General features: G+C 31.5%; 1 protein-coding gene across 7 annotated transcripts in view; it reads right to left on the reverse strand.

The window, feature by feature from the left end:
- LOC139501893 (tripartite motif-containing protein 2-like) overlaps nucleotides 1-15,079 on the reverse strand; it is a 59,166-nt gene that overhangs the window by 24,078 nt on the left and 20,009 nt on the right. For all 7 annotated transcript variants that reach the window (XR_011658692.1, XR_011658693.1, XR_011658694.1 and 4 more), the window contains one exon: nucleotides 12,774-12,864. The gene's annotated coding sequence lies outside the window, so the exon portion shown is untranslated. The remainder of the gene's footprint in view (nucleotides 1-12,773; nucleotides 12,865-15,079) is intronic.

The following is a 15,079-nucleotide window of genomic DNA, read 5'->3' on the forward strand; positions in this document are numbered from 1 at the left end:
AACACATAATTCATTTGAAAATTAAAGTCTTTCCGAATTGACTTAACTTGCACAGAAATATTTGCCACTGGTTTTTACTCAAACAACGATTCACTCATAAAATTACTTAAAAAGTGTGAGGTAAATGTATTGTTTTTCTAGTATCTCGGATCCGTGAAATTACAATTAAAAAGTAAAAAAAAACATTTCCACCTCCCTTTGCCAAATACTTCTTGGAGAAGAAATACCATTTGAACAAACAGAAAAGATAGAAATATAGTGATCCCTAATATATCAATCCTTCTTCTTCGTCTGTAAGCACGCTGTTGCAGCCTACGTTTTCTAATGCTTAATCGAGACATCTTTAGTATCTTTAAACTACTGCAAATCATCAAAATGGCTTTCATAAAGAAGCAACCACTTAACTTCAAAAAAAGGGGGGGGGGGCGGTATTTTGTTTATTTATTTGAGTCAGAATTTTTCCGCGTAAACGTTTTATTCCGGGTTTTTTTTTCGATGCTGGTAATCATTTTTTTTTCTTCAACATTTAACACTATAATGTATGGGGAAACTCTTGATTCAGAATATTTTTTATCATCTGTAGGACCAGAATTGTTTTCTTTATCCAATTGGGGTTCGAATTATTTCCATCCCCCCTATTTAGAGTCAAATGGTCGTTCCCTTACTGCTAGAAAAGTTGTCCGAAAATGTTTCATTCGATTCTACGAAATGAACATTTAAATGACATAGAGTTTACAAATGTGAACAAATCTTATGTACAGGTAATTAAACAAGGTGTATAGATGTGAACAAATTTAATGTGAAACCAATGTCCAGTTCATTAAACTAATTGTAAACAAGTTTACTGTACATGGAATTTGGTGTGAACACGGCCTTAGTCTAATATGTCAATGTATGAATGAAGCTTTCAAAAATTTAAAAATGTTACGTAATGTCTTAAGCAAACTAAATTTATACAAAATTGTAGGTTAAATGTATTTGGATTAAAGTACATGCCTGCAGTCAATAAAAAATGTAACTTGATCTTTATAAATTTTAACACCTATAATCTGTGAAATATGCATTGTAGCATTTAGACTTATCAAGACAGGTATAATTTTGCTTTCCGCCTAACCGTTTATTTGATCTTTGTCTAAAATACAACTGACAGTTTTGTGATAAAACCTTATATTATAATATTACGTAACTTTCTAAATATTGCATGTCAGACCAGCATTCAGGCCTAGGGGTATTGAAGAAAAATACAAAAGTTTTATAGAGGATATAGGATATAATTTAACTCAAGAGTAATATGACATTAGTATTTTCCTTCAAAGTCAGATTAAAAGCTTTATCTACATGTAAATATCAATCAATTTGGAAATGCATACTAAAAGCTTTTCTTCCAAGCTCCTATAATTGAATTGTAATGTTCTTTAAAACACTTAATAAGTTCCTAACAGAACCAGGAGAAGGAAAATGGGGATTCCCTGGAAGAAGTACGTGGGAAGGGGGTCTGAAAACCTTAACTTTTTATTTCATTTTCCAAATATCAGATAAAGGACTATTATTCTACAAAAAGTCTGAATTATAACTCTATCAAGCTTTATAGATCATGAGATGAACCTCCTTTTTCTTATAAATACAAATTGTCTATTGCTTTTATCTTCATTAGTAGAAATCTGGGGGATAAATTTTGAAATCCCCACAAGTCCTGATAATTACATATACGTTTTATCAGTCCTATCGGAAAAGACTTACTTTAGTATATAATTTGCTCTTCACTAGTTCATCTTTCCTCCTCTCCAAACATCCTTTTTTATTGAACTAAAATTTGTAGGTTTTCTTGTGTCACATTTACAAATACTTAATACATAAAAATCTCTTTTCATTCATATATTGATTAGACCCTTGGTTTACTCATTTGAATGGTTTTACACTAGTAATATTTTGGGGCCCATTATAGCTTGCTGTTCGGTGTGCCAAGGCTCCATGTTGAAGACCGTAATTTGACCTATAATGGTTTACTTTTATAAATTGTTACTTGGATGGAGAGTTGTCTCATTGGAACTCATACCACATCTTACTATATCTATTAAACTATTACTTGTACAGTTGGTCACCTTCAAGTTACTAAAGCCTACCCGATTCAGAGTTTCCCTTACAATCAATGAAGATTTTTACACCACACTGTTGCAGAATGTAAGATTTTCCATATACAAAATGGCAGTACTTTATCAAATTTAAGACATAAACTAATGTTTTACTATTTAAATTATTCATTCCATGATGTCTTTTATGTAGCACTTTCAGTCTATGGATAATTGAATATTTATGTTTAACAAGAAAGCCACACATTAGTAACAGTTTTTTATAAAATTTACAGCCTTTTATATATGAGTTCACGTATATTTAACCATGGCTTGTAGTATTTACAGGGACATAGATAATAAATCAACCTATAAAATTCTGCTTTATTTTCTGTAAGTTCATTTATTTTCTTGGGTAGCATTACCCCAGCATATTTAGGAACAATTGAATTTTTGTGTATACTTAATTTTGTGGTTTGGCAAAAGTTTGCACCCACGCAGATATGGAATCAGTACTGTAATCTATGAACACATAAATTTGTCAAATTGTGGCTCACCATTCACTATGAAATTCATAAATTTGAAACAATTCATGACCAAGCTAAATTCTAATGTCTGTCTTGTTCTTTTTATTTCTAAAGATTTTAGAATCAATAAATCTGTAGTTTGGGATTCAACCGTCTCACTTTCATGATTTTACAGTTGATTTCCAAATCCTCGATCGATCACCCTGAAAATCCTAAAAATCCTGTCATCTTAAATTGTCCCTGTGTAATTGTCACCTCACATTTATTGATCACATCTAAATATTATTAACCACTTCTTGAAATATGACCTTGGAACTGTATAAGACCTTGAGATGTAAAATGCTAGACAGATGCAATCAACTTTGGTTAATTGAATTGTAACTTGACAAACGACACATTCCTGATTCAAGGTTAAATATTCAGATGATAAAAACAAATGATTATTTTTTCCTACTAGAAATTCAATTAATTTTCTTCAAATATTTGATTATATTATTTTTTTTAAAAGATAAATTTAAGAAAATAACATTTCTCGCAATCTATTTATAATTTTGAAAGACAATTAAACTTTAGATTAAAATATTTTTTTAACAGAAAAATAATAAATTTGAGTCAAAGTGGCTGAGCGGTCATTGCACTGTGCATGTTTTTGTTGTGTGCTTTACTTGAATGACAAAGGGAGAGCACTTGCAGAGGTGTTTACTCCTAGTTTAGTCAATCAGTATTTTTTCTATCTTAGTATTTTTTCAGTAGTATTGGATCACTACTCCCCCCCCCCCCCCAAATCATTTTATTTTGGAACTAAAATGCATAATCCTGCATTCTGATGGCTTTTTAAGGGACATGTTTAGAAGATACCAAATAAAATATTAAAATAGATTATTTCACACATTTCTGAGAGATAAAAGATGCCCAACAAGCGACCTCACCATGAATTAGTGTTTTCACACAAGTACCTCTATAAATCATGGTATTATTATACTGTTATAACAGTAATCCTAATCTACAGCTATATCAAATAGACAACTTATTAGAAAATTATGGAAATTTCAACCTTCATAAAGATTAAATACTGATAAAATTTAACATAAAAAACTTATTTATAACCCTACACCTGCAAGAGAAAAATAACACTGCACTGTTTTGAAATCAAGATCTGTTTTGAAATTTAAGACAGTATGCGTGCTGCATGCATGCATGTCTTCTGGTGGAAAAAAATCTGAGAAATGCAAAATCATACGATGTACTTTTAACACATCTTTCTTTACTCATTTCAGTTCTCCTTGAAACTTGATAAAATTTAAAATATTTAATCAGCTTAAATTATGTGGATGAGTATTGTATTTGAAATTTAATGTAGACTTAGTTAGTAAAATGATTATATTATGTAATATGTGTTTGCATGATGATTAGAGGGTTCAATGAACTTCAATCACTAACCCATTTAGTTTAGGATGCCAAGCAATAAGTAAGACTTGACCAAGGCCTAGGGGCATTGGCTAGAGGTATCATAAGGGGGAGGGTTGAGATCTCATAAACATGTTTAACACTGCTGCAATTTTCACCTGTCCCAAGTCAGGAGCCTCTGGCCTTTGTTAGTCTTGTATGATTTTTAATTTTAGTTTCTTGTGTATAATTCGGAGTTTAGTATGACGTCCATTATCACTGTACTAGTATACATATTTTTTAAGGGGCCAGCTGAAGGACGACTACGGGAACAGTACGGGCGCGGGAGTTTCTCGCTTAATTGAGGACCCATTGGTGGCCTTCAGCTGTTGTCTGCTCTATGGTTAAATTGAATTGTTGTCGCTTTGACATATTCCCCATCTCCTTTCTCAATTTTATATTGCAAAAGCCTGAAATAAATATCCCCAAAAGTGTTACTTTTGCTCAAATCAGAAAAAGTGGTACCCACAAAAAATAAATGAATCCACAGTATTCTTTTAATGCAAGAGATGCTCCATGAAACAACAGCACATTCTATTAGTTTAAACATATTCATTTATAGTGGATTAGGAAACAAGTTTTGCAACTTGTATTAATCCCTTTCCACTTTGCAGGTGCGAGTGCTGCCTTTTAGCGGCATTAGCCTGCTCTTTTTCAAAATCTACAAGCCTTAGGGTGTTTTTAACGTGCAAGAGATAGGGCTCTCTCTTAACACGGGTCAGCCATTTATCGTCCCCTTCCAACGGACTATCATCGTTTCCTCGAGACCATATTCGCAAATGGTGTCAAGGGAGAGCTGAAATTTTCATCCCAGACGGGAATTGAACCAGGAACCTTTGTGTTAGTAGTCCGGTGCACTAACCACTACACCACGGCTCTATTGACTCGATCTCCATCAAAGTATAAAACCTTCAAGTGAAACATTTTTCTAAAAGGGAGGTTAAAATAATCAAGCTCAGAAAAAAATTGTTTAATAAGCATATATTCATATTCAATAAGTTTTCATGTAAAAGAATGAGTAAAAAATAATCAAGAAAGTTGGACAGAGGGTTTCTATTTGAAATATGAACTTTTCAAAAAATTACTGGTAACTTTGATCATGAACTACAAATAATTTTCTCATCAAAGAATCAAAATGAGTCTGTCAGACTAGAAATTGTTATTTGAAGGTAAATAATTAATCAATCTAGTTTTCATACTCAATTAGACTTAACAAACTGTCAGTCACACAGTATTGTACCAATTACAAACAGATACAATTAAAACCACTGATGCTAAAAAGCAAACAATGTTTTTGATGTTATTCCAAACTATACATCAAATAGTAATTGCTTTCTCATTGTGATACTATTTTTTCCACTGTTCTATTGTTGTGGCTTGGCAGCAAAGTCATGTTTGCTAAATTTAGAATTTGGCAGCAATGACCTATATAACTTGAACCCTACAGGCCCGTAGCCAGGAATTTCCAAGGGGGGGTTATTTGGACTCATGAACTCGACTTTAACAGTCACAATTTCAACAAAACGTTGACTTAATAACAGTACTATAGTGCTTATTTGGTTTCAAGGGGGGTTCGGACAAACCACCCTGGCTACAGGTATGCCCTACTTATTCAAAGTAAAGATCTAGCTCTTGAATTGGTATAATCTACTTGGAACTATTTCATTAGATTTTTAAAATCAGTAACATTGTATTATTAGTTGAAGATCATAATAAAAAGAAATTGGGAATATGTGTCCATGATGATTCCCTTGCTTGCATATACATGTATTATAACATTATTGTGACATAACTCAAGAACTGTAAAAGTGACGCTACCAAAATTTGTACAAGATCTGAGTTTTGTGCACCAGTTAATATGAGCATTGTGGATACATTTCAGAACATTTGGTTAAGGCAAACTAAAATTAGAGAATGGAAACCATTCATGGGACATATGTACTAGGAAAAAACTTAATGCCCCCTCCATGACAGCAGGGGCATACAAAAAATCTTTTCTTTAAACCAATTTTATGCTTTTTCTTCATGTTATAGGCATACATACATCTTTTTTTCCATCACTGGGCTTAATTCTAGAAAGAGGAAATGATGGGGTTACAGAATAGGGGATATCATTGAATACAGAAATTAAAGACGCCAATCCAGACCCTTAGATGTGTACATATATATTTATTACTGCATAAATAACATTTATTGCCTTCAAATGAATTATTAATATAACTTCAATTCTTAGGAATTGATCCATGCAGTGACCAACTTCTTAAGAATTATGTAATAAATATCTTGGCCCTGTAGTTCATAGTATAGAATGTTGTAAATTACCAGGATTTATATCAACTAGGTCAAAGTAAGGTCAAGGTCAAAGTAAGAATTAGGTTAATGATTCCAATCCAATTACTTCTTAATAATTAACAATTACCCTTGGCTCAAATTATTTATCAGTGGTTTCCCATGTGAAATCACATGTAAAGACATGTTTAGTACATTAATTATAGCTATATAGTAATTTATTTTCTATACATAAGTTGATCAGATATCATTTCATGTCTACATTGTGTTAAGACAAGATTATTTCTAAACCTTTTATAGTTTTTACAAATATACTTTCACAAAAATCATCAAACACTTATGTAAAAGTAATAATTAGCTTATGACTAATACATGTATTAATTAACAAATGAAAAAGAAAATACTTATAATTCATACATTATCAGATAATAAAATTCCATGATTTTGTTTAATAAAATTACTATTGTCCAATCCATTAAAACTTACAAAATCCCTAATTCATTCTACATGTACCTCTCGATAGTTAAGTCCAATCTAAAGCATAACAACCTTCAGACACACAAAAAAACCCTGACTATGCCGATCCTACATACACACCCAAAATCCAGTACATACATGTAACTGGTTGATTTAACAGTAACTGTTTCCTAATGTTATTAATGATCCAAGAAATCTTAAGCCTCAAAGTCAAGTAGTTACAAACAAACAATTACCTGGTGTGTTAAAGAGAGGGGAGGACTATACAGCTCTAAGACCCCTAGGGTAAGGAGATTTTAACAATAGGTGTAAAAACAACTATGTAATAATACGCCTGGTAGGTTTAATTCAAAAGATGTTAGAATGAAAAGAATATCTTAACACTATGTTAATTCACAGTATGAACAAAGAAATGTAACAGTACGATCAACAATACCTTGGGGGCGGGGAACGGAAATAGGTATTTATAATCAGAGTACTTCAATCAGTAAAGGTATGGTCTAAGTAATGGGCTTAAGACATTAAGGCCTACTTGATTACCTCATAAAGGTGTACTTGATTATCTTCTAATGTTTAAATCAGGAGTAAAATAATGGATTTAAACCATAAAATATTGTGTAAGGTGTTGACAATGATTGTTTGTTATGTTATAACGACCATATAATTACATGTTATTAAATCAGTCACCATGTAATTACAGGTTAAGTGTTTATAATGCTTCAGTGAATGACCTAAACTGGAATTGAATAGTTAGTTTAGTGGTACATGGATTCATTCATGTCATTAATTTTATCACCAGTACTTTGTAGATAAGTACATAGGTAATTGCATGACATATTGTTTATTGAAAATTGCTGGTGAACATAAATTATTTAGCCAGTGGCGATCCAGAAATTGTTATAAGTGAGGGCCCATTGACTGCCTAAAGAGGGGGCCCTCTCCCGCCAGGCTTCAGTGATTCCCTATATAGCCAACCAAAATTTTTCCACATAAAGGGGGCCAGGGCACATCTGCCTCTGATAGCTGATACCAAATTGGATTTGGTCATTATGTGTGGTCTTTTTTGTGGAGCCTGCAAAATTTTAGGCAGAATTTTAATTGAGCAAGACATTATAGTGACCTTTCATTTTATGGTGAAGGTTCATTTGGTTATAGCTGGTTAAAGGTTTTTTAAACACAGTTTGTTTGTCAAACCTGCACACATGAACAGAAGCTTTTTCATGATCAATAAATTAAGTTTTTTTTAGTTGTCATTAAATACTATGACTTTTGAGTGATTACAAGGACACAGAAAATTATTTTTTTAACCTTCACTAGTGATCTTAATTGAACTAAAGCACCTTGTATTTTCTGTCAGAAATTAAATGAATTCCATATTTCATCATGCTCATCCATCATACCTACAAAACTTTCTTTGCTTTTTTGGCCCACAAAAATTGGAATCAGGAGAGAACCATATATACTATTACTGTATTTATATTGTTTCATAGATATAGGAAGATGTGGTATGAGTGCCAATGAGACAACTCTCCATCCAAGTAACAATTTATAAAAGTAAACCATTAAAGGTCAAGGTACAGCCTTCAATACAGAGCCTTGGCTCATACCAAACAGCAAGCTATAAAGGGCCCCAAAAATTACTAGTGTTAAACCATTCAAACGGAAACATGATTATCTAATTAGCAAAAAGAATTCATGGCAAATTTTCCAAAAACTGTTACATTATAACCTCTGAAAGCACTTAAACAAGACCTGTTTATTTTTGAAAGTTTTCCTTCTATCTACAGTTACAAGACTTTCCCATCTAAGTTTCATCATAAAACTATCTTATTTACTGGTCAAATACTTGTTACAAAGAGATGACCACTTCAATGAAAACTTTTAGATAAGGGACCATATTTCAAAAACAATTGAAGATCTTGTTTCTAGTTGACCATTAGTAAGTAACTGACTGTCAATAAACTGACCACTTGAATGTCCACTTAACTGGCAACTGATAATCTTGTTCTTGGTCAAAAGGTTGTAAATGGATGATACTGGACCATTCATGTTGCCATTTTGATAAAACTGATCGTATCTGACCAATGTTATTCCAAAACCAAAAGGTTAAAATAATCCCGTCAAAATTAATTGAGGAAACTTGTATTTTTGTTGATGACATTCTGTATTGAAGCCTTATATGGCCAGTTAAAGCCTGCCTCCAAATGCAGGATTTTCTCGCAGTGTTAAAGACCCATTGGTAGCATTGGGGTGTTTTCAACTTTAGTCCGGTAGTTGAATTTTGAACACATTGCCTGTTTCCATTCTTAATTTTAGTTAAAGCAGATCTTGTTCCTGCCTCAAGTGACAGGTACATGAATATCATTGAGTCAGGGTTTAAAAAATATATCTCAACTCTTCTTTCCATTTTTAGGTAGATATAAACCTACCTAATAAAGGTCTTTCCCCTACTGATAAAAGATCTTATTGTTTTTTTAATTGACATATATAATTTTTTTGGGGTCCTGACTTGTATTTTACTAGAAATATTTGCCACCAAAAATAATCAAACAGCAATTACCTTGTTAAAGGTAAAAGATATCCCATTGACATTCTGTCATTCCAATACTCCATTCTTGACATTTCATTCTATTTATCTTTCTAAGTTGAAGTGGGGGAGGGATATTAGTTTACTGCTAGTTAATTTACTGGTCCATAAATTTTACACTAAGAAACCCTGATATGACTAATTTACTGCTCACTAAGCCTCAAGGTCAAATATCGGTCAGAATCAGACTGCCAATAACTTCCTTTATGTTTTAATTATTAAACAATTTCTGCTTCTTTTTTATCAGTTTAATTTCATGGTTCATATAATGATATTGAGAAAATATTCATTAATTCTGATAGCTGCTGATAAAAACTAATTTCCCTTGGCTTTGATGTGCTTAACTTGACCATTGGCCATAAAGCACACAGCTGGAATTATCATATCCTCTCAAAGTACTCAAAGTGGCATTTTTATGTAGAAATTGCATGTTTATGAGAAAAAATCACTTTGATATAGACATTTTATAGAGGGCTCTGTCCATACCTAAACCTTTGGCACATTACATGTTCAAGGTTAATTATTGCTGACTAAGCATAATAGTAAATCAGGTTCAAAAGGTAAATAGTTTAGGTGCAAATGTAAAGCAGCAATAATCCACATTTAAAGTTCCAGACGTATATTTTCCAACCCTTCTAATTCAATTTCAAACTCACTTGCAGCAACCTTAGGGAGAAAAGTTGAATGTTTTTGTCTTATATGATTTTTATTGAACTTAAAACATCTGAGTGATAGATTATGTTATCATATTTATTTATTTTTTCAAATAGGAAAATGTTCCCAGAACTTAAATGCAGATTGATCAGCAAGGTCTATAAAATATGCTAAGATAGGTATGGAATTTTAGGGTAGGTACTATAAGGGAGGCAGAGAACACAACTATACTTATATTTGTCAGAATGTATTTTGAATGTATGTTCTCCCTCCTTTATTAGCAACACTATGCGTTATGTTGTAAAGAGGATATTTATACACTGTATTAGTATATATTTAATGCAAGCATTTGCCAACCAAATTTCCCAGTCTGGCCTTGATACTAGGTCTAACTACCATAACAACTGTAGCTGAAATGATAAGAGGGACTCTGTATTGTTTTAAACATAGCTCAAAACAGCAAAAACTCTAGCACCTCAATGATTTATAATGCAATCCATTAAAACTTTTGTATCTATATCATTATATTAGTGAAATTAAGCCTCCCACAACTAATATAAACAGAGTAATATTATCATCCCATGAATACTTCATAATTCACATCCCACTGATCCAGTTAGGAGTAGATATTGTATACTGGTTTTAATATAGTCTCCAGCTATACAGCACATTACAATGTCACTTATTTATTATTTATTACATATCCATTAAGATATCAGACCCAATAAACTGACCCAAGAGCAGGATTTGTTCTTCAAAACAAGTTATCAGGCCAAATATTGTTCATTAGGGGGAGACAACTTTTGGGAAATTATGAACTGCATGACCTTTATGATCGTCTAGCCTTCAATTATTGTTAGTCCTCTGCATCTAATACGTGTGTAACAATGGCGACAGAAAACCGAATAGCTCTCAAAAATATATACAATATAAGTTAATATAACAATGACATTATATTATACTGGCAAGAGTTCTTGCAAAATAATTTCACATTTTATGAATGACAGTTAGAAAACTTATTGTATTTTAAGCTCCAGTGGCATCAATTGTTAATTTGATGGTCGCAAATTAAGTTTAGTGGCAATGCTTAAGTGGAGCTGATATGGACATTTAAATAAGTGACCGTCAAATCACCAATTGATGCTGTCAGGGATTAAAATACAATATTGTTATCTCCATTCTAATGAAAATGATAGAAAACACTGAAAAACTGATAGATAAGTACATGTTATAAATTTGTTACATAATAATTGCACTATTTTTTCAGCACATTTTTCTAAAGTCAACAAATTAAACCTACTATCATAATTTCTAAATTAATGCCAATAAAACAGACCTGTTTCTAAGCCAGTACATTATCAGTGTGTGGTCAGTAACTGTAATGGTCACTACCTGGTCATTGACTGTATAAATCCAACCTTAACTTTTAACACAAATCTCTTAATCTGTCAACATTTTTATTGTGAGAAAACACAATGTAACAATTTGTCACCTTGATTCAAATTTAAATTAAAAATATATATCTAAAGTTTAAATAATTGGTTAGTCTATAATTTATCTGATTTAAGCACTTGAGAATTAATTGAATGAAATAACAAATACAAAAGCACCATTATGTATCAATGGTTTTTATATACCTCTTGAAAAAATGCTGATTGGCAGTTTTGTTTTTCACAATTTGATTTAATCTGTAGACAAGTATGTGACACTTTAATAAATATTTTTTTTTTTTTTTTTTTTTAATTTATTGTTGATAATTCAGTGATAAAGTACAAAAGAACTAATTTATCACTATAAAAGCTGAAATCTATTTGAGTTATAAGAAATATGAACTCTGAACCTTAAATCTGAGTGAACATTTTTGTCTAGATCCTTGACACATCTGATTACATTAATTAATCTAATTATTGACCTTTTAACCTCAAGTTTATTACATGTGTCAAAACTAAACTTGTTGTCACTTGAGAATTCATATTTTTTGCACAATTATATAACAATCTGACTCACGAATTAATTACTTGTGCCATTATTTTTTATATAATTATTATATAACAAGTTTCATTTAAACTAACTCATTCACCTCTTTACAGCATTTTTATGTTTTTCGGACAACCATTTTGGTATTGTTTAATTATCTTAAGCAAAATTCAGGTATAAAAGTTTTTTAAAATATTGAATACTAGTTGACCCTTCCTTTTGTTCCCACATGATTTTTCTGCATGATGTTAATTGAGATATGGCCATGCATCCTCCTGAATTGAGGAAAAAGATATAATTGTAACCAATTGAATGATTTCAGTGAAAAATCACATCGTTTCTCCATCAGGACTGGAATCTAAGACTGTCTTAGACCTCTGTGTTACAAAGGCAGTGTGTCAACCAACTGAGCTAAAGAAGTACCGTGGATTCATTAATATTCAATGGATAACAAATTTAGCGGATTTCGTGGGTAAAGGGGAACCACAAATTTAAATGTTCAACAAATTACAAATTTTCTGAAGGAACCTAATAATAATGAATGAGGGATTTGCCAAAACCATGAAATTTAATATCCACGAATATGCGAGTTTTCCTCAAACCATGAAAATGGGTATGCACGAAAATAAATGAATCCAGAGTACTACCACAGTACTTCCTTTGCTCAACTGCTTATCGCTGACTTAGTATCTACTAATGAAGGGAAACAATCCTGAGTATCACACTCTTATTTTTATTCAATCTTACCTTTTATAATGAATCTGTCAGTTTAATGCTGTTACCAGTGTTTGAGACAAAGTTTGTTGTGAGCGACTGGTATTGCTGGTTTGCTGCCAATCTGTCAAATAAAAGATTCAAATTAAAAGCAGTTTTATATGAGTAAGACCATTTTCAAGTTTTGGAATGTTCTACTTAAATGAATCGATCTCCTTTTAGTGAAGTGTAGACTTGTCACACTATTTGATGAAAAACTGCAGAAAAGGAAATTACTTCTTAAGCTAAAAGGAAACAACTCATGAAGATAAAATAACAAGGATAAAGATTGCAAAATACAAATGATTTCCCCACAGACCGCAAATTGCAGCCTTTTATGAACTCAGACTTTACAAAATTGATTTTTAACGAAGGAAATCTTGCTAGACTTAAAGAAAAAATATTTTTAGTCCATTAAATGCAGATTCCTTAATGATTGCTTTTCTTTATGCAATTTGTACCTTTTCCCCTGCCTATCAAATCTGCTGTTAAAATCACTTGTCACTGCATAGAAAAACTTCTTCCTTTGGGGCTCAGGAAAATAAATTATTTTAGACTCTAAGGTATTTAATGCAGAAAGCACACAAAATTTTCTAATGATAAAAAATATTAGCTGCACATGTACACAATGACCATTACTGTATTTTAAGCCACACTCTTATTTCTTTGTAAAATACTTGAAATAACACTTAATGGTTTATGGTAACCTGAAAGCATGCTGTCACATAAGTCATTCTTTCACACTGATTTAAGATATTCTTTCTTTTGTATTTGATCAAACACAGTAACAAGTTAATCCTACAGTACATTATAAAGGTCAAATGAGGTGACAAATTATAGCTGTTGTATGTTTGTCTGATTACAGTGACCAAACCTAATCGGGTATGCCTCATTTAGTCAATGTATATGCCTCATTTGCCTAACCATTCATTAATCTGTCTTCTAGATCTCAAAGTCAAACAAATAATACAAGTTATAATGACAGGGTAGTCAACAAGACACAGGCTTGCTAAATATACCAGTTATAATGACAGGGTAGTCAACGAGACAATTACCATACCAAGTATCCACACGATCTATGGAGTATTTTGTAGACTAGAATGGAAAGAAAGTGACCAGAAATTTAATACTTCAGATACAAAATTTCTTCCAAATCTACTTCTGATTTCAGTGAGTCAGGTTTGTAGACCTCGCTTTTTTAATTGATTCTAAAGATCAGAATGTCTGATGAATGCCTTTTAATAGGATAACTTTATTTGCAAAACAGACAAAAACCAATTTAGGTTATGGCAAATACAAAACAAACATGATCAAACATAATGAAAACTTGACAATATTATAATAGATAATATGATAAAAACAGTTATTGTTCTCCTTTCCTCAGTTCTAATGACTCTTTAATAAAAGAAACAACTGCTTTTACATCATTTGGTGTTGATGGATTTAGTATAATCACAAGTTTATCAGTAAAATTAATTGAAGCTAGTGTATTAAAATTCACATATTTTTGTATATAATATTTTTTTTAAATTTCTCTTTTATTTTCATTTATTTTACAGTTAAAGAAAAAATGAAATTCATCGTCTAAGATATTACATATTTTACATTTTCTTTCATTTCGTGGTATTTTGATATATCGTCCAGTTTCTATTAAGAGACAATGATCGCTTATTCTAAATTTGGTTAACATTTTTCTTGTTATTAATTGGCTAGAAAATTGTGATGTTTCCTGTCTCCATAACCTACCCTTAAATTTTATGTGTACCTACCAACACATTTGGACATTTCTGGTTCAGTAAATAACAATTGAGCACTATGAAGTCCAGGACTTTGCATTACCGGTATATTGTTTTCTACAAATCTTCTATGTGAAATATATTCATGAAAAATATGTACATATTTCACACGTTGTATTATTAAACCGCTTTCCCTGTTTTACGTATCTGGCTTGTTACGTCACTCAGTCTTTAGAAAAATTCAAGAAATTAAGTATCCATCGAAATACAACTTCTGATTCAAAGAATTGATAACTTAAGGGAAAACATTCTAAATCCTAACAAGACAGTTGTACTGAAATTTAAAACAGCCTTTAAAAAAAATGCCAAGTCAGCATTTCACCTACTTTTAGTATAGTAAATTAATCCTATTGTAGTAACAAGTTGAAACAATTTTACACCATATTTTATCAGATCAAGTAGACCTATAATAAACTGTCCCTTTGAAAAATATGTTACAAACCATTTGAGGGCAAAATTGACATCAAAGAGCAGGAAATGTACACCATGTTTATATATATATAT

Source organism: Mytilus edulis, chromosome 13 (assembly GCF_963676685.1).
Source record: "Mytilus edulis chromosome 13, xbMytEdul2.2, whole genome shotgun sequence".
NCBI lineage: Eukaryota > Metazoa > Mollusca > Bivalvia > Mytilida > Mytilidae > Mytilus > Mytilus edulis.